The sequence below is a fragment of the Nannospalax galili genome, unplaced genomic scaffold (assembly GCF_000622305.1).
Source record: "Nannospalax galili isolate Female #2095 unplaced genomic scaffold, S.galili_v1.0 scaffold407, whole genome shotgun sequence".
Lineage (NCBI taxonomy): Eukaryota > Metazoa > Chordata > Mammalia > Rodentia > Spalacidae > Nannospalax > Nannospalax galili.
The window spans coordinates 1179059-1189345 of NW_008355644.1; positions in this window are offsets into that span (position 1 = coordinate 1179059).

Below are 10287 nucleotides of genomic sequence, written 5' to 3' on the forward strand. Positions count from 1 at the left end.
GTACCTTGGGGCCCATTCCTACAGAGACCAGGTTGTTCTTAAATTAAGTCCTATCTTTGGTACCTCAGAAAGTAATCTTAGTGTCCTTATGGATGTCATGAGTCAAGATGAGATCACAATGGAATAGAGTGGGTCTTTGATCCATGATGTCTGAAGCCCTTTGAAGACAAAGAGAAGGCTAGAGAGGTTGCTCATTTGGTAAAGTGCTTGACTTGCAAAAAAAAACCCATCAGTTTGATCCCCAGAACTCATGTGAAAAAATCAGAATTGGTGGTATGTACTTGTAATCTCAGTGCTGGGAAGGCAGACACAGGCAGACCCTTGAGGCTTGCTGGCTAGCTAACCCTACCTAAATTGATGAGTTCCAGGCCAGTGGGAGAACCTCAAAATATAAAGTGAGCCAGTAAGTTGGCCCAGTGGGTAAAGGAGCTCGCTGCACAAGCCTGGTCACCTGAGTTTGATCACTGGAACTCATGTAGAGGTAGAAAGAGAGAATCAACTCTACAAAGTTGTCCTCTGACTACCACATGCAATGGCATCTTGAGGAATGGCACCAGAAGTTTTCCTTTGGTGTCCACATGCATATACACACACAACCATGTATACATATATGAACATACACAAACAGATATGGGGAAATGGAAACATAAAGATCTGATGTGTATAGTACCCAAGGTCCCCCAGCTAGGAAGTAAAGAGCTGGAGTTCTGAGTCTATGTTCCTTAGTACAAGAAATCAGTATCCTTGGATATGGGCAGGCTGCTACATGTATAGGCGATGAATAAATATTCATCGAAGTCAGAATTGAAAACAGATGTAATTTGGGTGTCAGGGTTCAGACCTACAGCAACTCCCTCCCCAATGCAGCAGGGCCTCATGGTTTTGGAGGGTCCCCGAGAATGCAGGAACTGAGTTAATGAGCACCCTGACTATCCACAAGACAAGGGAACTCTCTACACCTTTTGGCCTGAGACCTGATTACTGCGAAGAGTCTTTCGGCACAGGCTGCTTCCCCTTTGATGATCTTAGAAGGCAAACAAGCCCCTGCACTCTGGATCCATTAATGTAGGAACTGTCTTGATGCAAGCTATTTTCCCCTGAAAAGTTTCACAGTGTATAGACCCCTTACCCCATAACCCAGATCCTGGCTGATGGAAGGGGGTGGTTTGACAGAGGATATTCTGTCCTGATAAGCCCTGGGCTCCCTCTCTCCTAACTTTAAAAAAAAAAAAAAATATGTTCTTGCCTTCTGCATCCCCCAAAGCCCCCCTATAAAGACCCTCATCCCACAACCTGTAGACTGACAGCTTCTCTATCTTGAAGGAGACTGTCCTGTGTACGTTCCTCTGCTAATAAACTCTATCTCCTCAGAGTTTTGTCTGTGTCTTGATGCTTTCTCCCGGTTGACCTATCAGCAGGTGCTTAATTTATTAACCTCATTGCTCAAAGAATGTCATTCTGTGCCATCAATAACTTTCTCACTTTCACAACACCTCAGGGGAGTAGCTGTAGTGTCCAAGGTACCCCTGATTCTGTAGCTGAGGAAGTGAAACTAGAGATCCTTACCTCCCTTTGGCTGGTGGTGTAGAGGTCTGCAGCCTAACACTGCACACATACAGTGCTTCCTAGTCCCTCCCTTTTCCTAATTATACTCTTGACCTCTTGACTGAAGGGTACAGGGCCCTAGTGTTTAAGTTATTTCTGGAAAGATATAAATTGGAAAACAGTAGTTTTGGCCATCCAATAAGCTGAAAACCCAAGGCTGGCTCCTGTTCACATGATGCCTCACCCTCAGTGGCCTCATCAGACAGCCAGTAGCCTGACTGTGCTGCTCCTGGTCCTTGGTACTGTGTCCTATCCACCTCTTCTCATCCCTCTCTGGTGAATCCAGGTGAATTTTAGAACATATTCTGGTGAGGCTGCAGGAAACTGCCTCTTCCCCGTGGAAACAACCAGGGCTTGGAACATTATAGGTTGATCTCTGAAAAGTGGAGGTAAATCCCCAACTGTGTAGCTGGATAGTAGTTTGAAGGACTTTTGCCCTTCCTTCTCTGGATTGCTGAGAACACCCTTGAGCCAGAGGAATGGATATTGGGGGTGAATAAGTGTTCCAGCTTGCTTGTCACCTGCTCTGCTGCAGGCCTTGGGCTGTGAACTTGGGACCAATCTGGTCATGGGTTAAAAGATTACTAGGGGATATCTGGGGAAGAGAAGGGCAGAGATAGCTGGTCTACTTCCTACACCAGGCTCAGCCCTATCACTCAGCAGCTGAGTGAGGTGTGACTAAACCAAATCCCCTAAATGGCCCACTGCACCTCAGTTCCTTAACATATTATTTGTCCTCCATTATCACCATCAAGTCACCTCTTAGAATGGTCTCTTAAAAGCAATTTAGGATCTGAGACTAAGACATCAAACCTAGGAGCACATCTCTGTCAATGTGGTAAGGAGCTAGGATGGAGCAGACATAGACCTTTAGAGAAGAAGTCCACTAGAGGGAAGGTAAGGGGATGAAGAGGGAGGGAAGGAATAGTTTTCAAAAAAAACCACAATCAGAACATGCCAACTGAGCCTCTCACTGCCCCATCTTTCCCTTAGAACACAGTTTCACAGTTGTAGCAGCACCAGAAAATCAGGCAGAATCAAGCACCCAACCAGAGATGGAGATATAGCCCAATTAGTAGAGTGCTTGCCTAGTGTACACAAAGCCCCAAGTTTGATCCTTAATACCTCATAAACTGTGTAATGGTCTATGTCTGTAATTCAGCACATGGGAGGTAGAGGGAGAAGTATCACAAATTCAAGGTCATCCTCAGCTACTGGGGAGTTCAAGGCTAGCCTGAGTTATGTGAGACTGTGCCTCAAACAAGCAAACAACCAACCAATTCTGGAAAAGGGGCAGGGAAGTGTCATTCTGGCAACAAAAGAGTGGGCCTAGAGAGATGGCTCTGTGGTTAAGAGTACTTACTGCTCTTGCAAAGGACTTGAGTTCAGATCCCAGCACCCATAGTGGCTCATAACTGCAGTAGTGTGATGCCACATTGCAGAGGTGCTAGAACAAAAATAATCTGACTCTTAGCATCCATTAAAACCAAGACTGGGACCAGATCTGTTCTAAGAACTCCTTCATTCATATTTATCCCAGAACTGTGCTTCCAAACAGAGATTTTTCTCTACTGAAACCATTCATCCAGCTTGATGTAGGGAAGGAAAAGCAGAATTTGTCCTTAGACAAATGAGGGGATTTTCTCTTTCTAACCCCTACTGACCTAGAACAGCACACACAACCACAAACAGATGTTATCAATCTCATCCCACCTGTTCTTTGCAACACAAATTGGATAATCTGTTTCTTTCAATTAATATTTGAATATTTACTGGTTTCAGTACTTGATATTTTCACAATATGCACACACTCATACATTACTCTGGGTCAAGGCAAGGAAGGGCCATGAAGGATTGAAGTTACTTCTTTAGGTTACAAGAGGGGACTAGTAACTTTATTTCTACTATAAACAAGCTAAAATAGTGTTAAATGATCTCAAAACATAAGATTAACTTTGGCTCCAATGATAGGTAAAAATTATTCTCATACTTCCCACACACAACCACCAGTAACTCAAGCTCCAGGTCCCATGACCTTTTCTGGCCTCTGTCCACACTCCCTTCCCACATATATGTCACCACACACACACACACACACACACACACACACACACACCTCCCCCCTCCACATACAGATAGACATACACATAAATAAAAATGAATAAATCCTAACAAAAAATTTAAAGCTGATGAGAGTGTTTCCAGGGGTGTGTCTCAGACATGTGTTCTGCAAGATATTCATAGGCATCGTATACAATAAGACTGAGATCAATCACAGTGGGATGGGCTGGATCACACAAATTCAGACCTTTCTCTTTTCTTTCAAGTAGGTCACAGAATCTTTGAAATGAGAGTATACCTTGTGACTCTCTGAGAGAGATAAAATATTTCCCAAACCTTTCAACATAAGAGTTTTCTCTTTCTCTTACTATCTTTTCTTCTCTTTTCTACTGCATAACCCACACACTTTGGGACATGCTACTGTGGACCAATCCCACTTGTAAATATAGCAGCTGTAAAATCCTATATATAACAGAAATGAATCAAATTAATTAAGACATGTAAACATTTCACCTGAAAATTTTTCTGGAAACATAAAGATATTTACATGATTCTAGAAATGTAAAGACATTTCAGTGTTAGAAAATTACCATGATAATTCTTAACAGCATCAGGTAATGAAATGAAAAGTACATGGGTACACTTAAATACACAGAAGCAAAACACTCATACACATGTAAATTATGAAAAAATTCGCTTCCTAATAGTGTCAAGCTGGGGACCAAACATTATGAGCCTTTGGAAAGACTCTAGAACCAAACCACAGCACCCATGCAACAAGATTATACATGTGAAAATCAAACCATCCTTGACAGCAGATGGTACAGTTACCTACTAGGAAATGTAGGGAACTGATTGAAAGAATTCAATCAGAATTATTCAGAGAATAACATAATAGATAGATGCAGGATGAGTTTTTCAAATCAGTAATTCAAACTAGAAACATTTAGAGAAAAAAAATATATCTCCATACCTTTGACAAGAATAGTTAGTATCCATTTGGAAAGAAATCTTTAAACTTAATTGAAAAAGACTATGGTGCTGGGGATCAAAATAATTGAAAAAGCATAATGGCATATGCTTTTAATTGCAGCATTTGGAAGCCAGAGGTAGGGGATCTCTGTGAGATTAAAGCCAGCCTGGTCTACATAGAGAGTTTGAGGCTAGCCTGTTCTAAAATAAAATAAAATGAAATAAAGTAAAATAAAATAAAATAAAATAATAAAATAAATTTTAAAAATAGAGGGGCTGGAGAGATGGTGTGGTGGTTTGAATGAGAATGTCTCCATAGGCTCTAAGTATTCAGACATTCAGTCTCCAGTTAGTGGCTATGTTTTGGGAGCCCTTAGAGGGTGTGGCCATGCTGGAGGAAGCATGTCACTGGGGGCAGGGTTAGAGAGTTCTTAAGCCTTCTCCAGTCACTCTCTGCATGCTGTGCCTGCTTCAAGATGTGAGCCTCTGCTTCCTGCTCCTGTTATAGCCATCTCCTGCCATCATGCCTCCCAACCATGACAGAGTCTAATTCCTCTGGAACTATAAGCTCAGATAAACTCTTTCTTTTCTAAGTTACCTTGGTCACAGTATTTTATCACAGCAACAGAAAAGTAAATATGACAGACGGCTCAGCAGAAGAGCACTGGCTGCTCTTGCAGAGGATCTGGGTTTGGTTCCCAGCACCCACTTGGCAGCTAACAACCATCTGTAACTCCAGTTCCAGGGGACTTCTGACCGCCACACTGCATGACACAGGTGCACTTACATACATTCAAGCAATATACTTATACAGATAAAATAAACGAAAAATAAATTAGAAAAATATTAAAGATTAACTAAATACATATCTATGAATCAGTTTTGGATATAAAATTTGAATATTGAGAAGATGCCAATTTGTCCCAGTTAAATCATAAGTTTTATGATCTTGCAATCTAAAATGAGGTAATTAGTTATCCTGATGAATCTGAAATTCACTAGCTGTGCTGGACAGCTTCAGTTGTCAACTTGACACACCTGGGGAGAGAAATCTGAAACTGAGAAGTTCCTACGTTGGATTAGCCTGTGGGCATTTTCTTGATTGTTGAGTGATATGGGAGGGAGGTGCCACTCCTGGGCAGGTGGTCTTATGTCGTATAAGAAAGCAAGCTGGGTATAGGCCAGGGGAGCAAGCCAATAAGTGGTGTACCTCCATGGTCTGTCCCCCAGGTTTCTGCCCTGAGTTCCTGTCTTGGATTCCCTTGATAATGAACTGTGAGCTGTAAGCCAAATAAACTCCTTCCTTCTCAGGTTGATTTTGGCAGGTGTTTTTATCACAGCCATAGAAAGTAACTAGGACAGAAATTGGTACTAGGTGGGGTGTTGCTGTGATGAACCTGATCAAGTAGGTTTTTGGATGCATGTTTGGATGCATGCTCTTTGGAAGTTTGAACTAGAAAAGTAGTTGAGTGCTGTAAGCAGAGCTTAACAAGCCATTCTTATAGGAGCTTGTAAGAAAGTAGTGCTGAGAACAATGTAGTTCCACAGGGAAATAAGGACTTAAGCAGCAACTGGGATATTTTGGCAAAGACCTTGGCTAGAGTCTTCTCACAGCCTAAGAGCTTGCCTGAGGCTAAGTTGAAAAGTTATGGACTAATTTCTTTGGCAGAGGAAATTTCAAGACAGCCTAATGTAGGTGGCTATTAGTGGTGAATATTATCCAGCTCTACAGTGGAAAAAGAGCAAAAGGAGCAGAAAGAAATGAAAAATGTACAGTTTGGAGAGAAAAAGAGCACTAGGAAGCTTAGTAATGTTGGAGCCAAGGCTTGTGCTGTAGGAGAGGCTCTCTTTGATAAGGAGAGATTAAAGTCTTTAAGGAGAGGCCTCTAGATTTGCAGTGGAACAACGGAAGCAGTACCCTCAGGGCAAGACCACACCCAGCTAAGCCACTAATATATGAAAGGAAAAAGCCTAAGGAAGTTCCTGCTTCTCAAAAACTTCTATGGACAAAAGATACTAATGTGGATGAAACAGGTCAGAGTCTATCCTTAGGCTGACCTAAATTTGGCAGTGTCCTTCACCTGGTTCTGGCTTTAGAGGCATGAAAGATGCAAAAGTGAAGGGTCATCAGTTCTTCCTTTGTGGTTTCAGAGGGCTGCCGAGGCCAGGCCGCAGCAGGGGTGCATCCCTGTATAAAGAAGGCCCTGACAGGTCACTGTATGAAGTCGTAAAGGTGAAACCTGATTGGCAGTGGAGACACCAAGAAGACACCGAAGTTGCTGGAGCTGTGAGACATTTGCCAAGAAAAGCTGCATACAGGGAGTGGTACCAAGAGAGATATATGTTGCATGCAGCAAAGCTGGAGGCTGAGCCATCTAAGCCCCTTTGGAAGTGAAGTCCTAGAAAGCAGACATGAAGCTATGGATTTTGTTGTTTGCCTTGCTGGTTTTCTGTCTTGTTTGGGTCTGGTATTTTCCTCAGTATGCCCCCATTTCTCTCTTTTGGAATGGGACTATGTATTTGGTTCCATTGTATGTTGGAAGTATGTAATTTGTCTTTTTATTTTAGAGGGGCTTATAGTTAAAAGATTGCTTTCAGTTTTAGAAGAGACACTGGGCTCTGAACTTTTTAAAGTGTTGAGACTGTTAAAGACTATGGGGACTTTTAAAGTTGGACTGAATAGGCTTTGCATTATGATGTTGTCATGAGCCTGTTGGGGCCAGGGCATGGAATGTGATGTTTGAATGAGAATGTCCTGCATAGGCTCCAAATATTTGGGCACTTGGTCCCAGTTTGTGGCCCTGTTGGAGGAGGGTCATGGAACCTTTAAGAGGTGTGGGCTCTGCTGGAGGAAATACATCACTGGGAATGGGCTTTGAGAGTTCTTAAGCCTTGCCAGATCTCCAGTCTCTCTCTGCTTCCTGTGCCTGCTTGAAGATGTGATCTACTGCCATGCCTCCCCCAACACTATGGACTCTTAACTCTGAACCATAAGCCAAATAAATTCTTCCTTCTGTAAGTTCCCTTGGTCATGGTGTTTTATCACAGCAATAAACAGTAGCTAGGACACCAGGGAAAAGAGATAGTTGAGAATGAACGTGGTGGCGCATGCCTTTAATCCCAGCACTTGGGAGGCAGAGGCATGTGGATCTCTGTGAGTTCAAGGCCAGCCTGGTCTACATAGTGAGTTCCAGGACAGCTGGGGCTACAGGGAGACCCTGTCTCAAAAGACAAAAAAATGTTAAAAAAATAGTGATGATGGGATATTTAATACATGAAGAATTAAAGTTGATTATAAAACAGTCTGGAGCTAGCAAGGTGGCTGAGCAGGTAAAACCATGTACACTCAAGCCTGTTCACCTCTGGAGTTTGGAATCTACATTTTAAAATGGATACAGTGCTGTGCATCTGCAATACTAGCACTCTTACAACAAGATGGGAGGTGAAGAAGGAGAATCAGATGGAAGCTTTGTGGCCAGCTAGCCTAGATATGGCTAGCTGTGAGGCAGATACAATAGAGATCCAATCTCAACAAGCTGGAAGGAGAGAATCAACTGGAAAGTTGTCCTCTGACTGCCACACATGCACAGTGGTATGGAAGTGCCTGTGTTCTCACCCGCATCCTATGCAAAAACACACGTAATATAAATAAATAAATAATAGCCCTACAGTATTAGGGCAGGAATTGGGGGGGGCACAGTAATGACACAATGTAACCTTGGAACAGATCTCAGACCTATGTCTATGTATATGTATGTATAGATGTGTGCACATACATATACACACATACACACATACATTATAACAAAGAGATGAAAAGAGATGCAGAACTCTTCAGAGTTTGTGGAGTTTTGCTGTGGTGGTAGGATTATTAATTTTCACTCTTTTTTGTTGATTTTTTATTTTATTTATTTTTTTAATTTTTATTTTATATGTATGTGTGTATTGCCTGCATGTAGGGAAGTGCATCCATGTTGAGCAATGCCTGCAGAGGTCAGAAGAGGCTGTTGGATAACCTGGAACTGGAGTTACAGACAGTTGTTAGCTGCCATGTGGGTGCTGGAATTCGAACCCAGGTTTTCTGCAAGAACAAGTGTTCTTAACCGCTGAGCCATCTCTCCAGCCCTGATTTTTTTTGAGACAGGGTTTCATGTAGCCCAGGTTAGTCTCCAATTTATTATGAAGCTCAGGCTGTCCTTGAGTCCTGATCCTCTTGCCTCCACCTCCCAAGTGCTGAGATTACAGGCATGCACCATCATATCTGGTTTATGCTGTACTGAGGATCAAACCCAGGGCCTTTTGCATGTTAGGTAAGCTTTATCAACTAAGCTACATCCCCCAGCCCTGTATTTTTTTATTTTTCATTTTTTCCCATTACATAATGCTATACCATGCAATTTGAAAACCAATAGGCAGTGTATATACTTGCATGTGTGGGCTTCAAAATGTCTGTTCTTTAAGTGTGAAGATCTCCCTCAAGAAACAGCATCCTTTGATGCCAGGCATGCACCACCACAAAGTGAGTTCCAAGCCAGCTGGGACAAAAAAAAAAAAAAAAAAAAAAAAAAAAAAAAAAAAAAAAAAAAAAAAAAGGAAAGAAAGAAAGAAAGCATCCTTCATGTTGCCTTCTACAGCACAAGCAGCTGTGAATAAGAAAGCCAAGATAACCAGGGGATGGAGAGGGATGGTGACAGGGCCACAAAGGGAGAAAGGGTGCAGAGCAGAGCAGCATCATGGGCGGTAAGGAGGAATTTTGCCAGCTTAGCAGTTCTGCCTGGAGCTAGGAATCATGAGGCCAAGACCTTGAGAGAAAGCTGAGAGCTGTTTTCCTTGGCAAAAGACATTCATTCTGAGGTTATAATGCTGCCTTAGGGGTTCTGTGATGGTTTGTGGAAGGAGAGAGAGATTATCAGACTTGATCTGCAAGACTTGCCCCTGTGACTTCAATAAAACCCACATTGACAAGATGCAGGAGGGTGGGAATTGGCCCAACTGTGGGGTATGAATTGCAGCTAGTGGTAAATACCCTATGGGATATTGCTGCAGGAGAAACTGCTCCCAGGGCCTCTATGTATTCTGAGGTCCTGAGCAGACAGATTGGGCATGGAGAGAGATCCCATTGTTTGTTACAGTGTCTGCCAGAGGCCCCACCAATAAACGGGATGAGGGGTGTGGGCTGCAGAAAGCAGGAGGGCCTGCATTCCAGTCGTGACTTCACTTGCTACTGACCTTTCAGAAGATACTTAACCTGTACTACCTGCAGAGTCTTTCTCTGGGAAACAGAATGTACCGCCTCTTGTGACTTTGAAGTGGTCTAGGAAGTCAGTTATCCACATTGCCATCACAGTATGGCTCCTATTACCTTCTCTTGGTTACCGGAGTTACTATTTTCAGTGCCATAGAAAACATTTGTGAGAGCTTTGAATTATTCTTGTTTTTTTTTTAATTAAAAAATATTATTTATTTGTATTTTATGTGTATGAGTGATCTTAACTACTGAGCCATTTCTCCAGCCCCACAGTATAAATCTTTTTTTTCTTTCCTTTTTTTTTTTGGTTTTTGAGACAGGGTCTTACTGTATAGCACTAGCTGGCCTGAAACTTGCTATGTAGACTAGGCTAGCCTCCCACCCAACGGGGCGTACCTGCT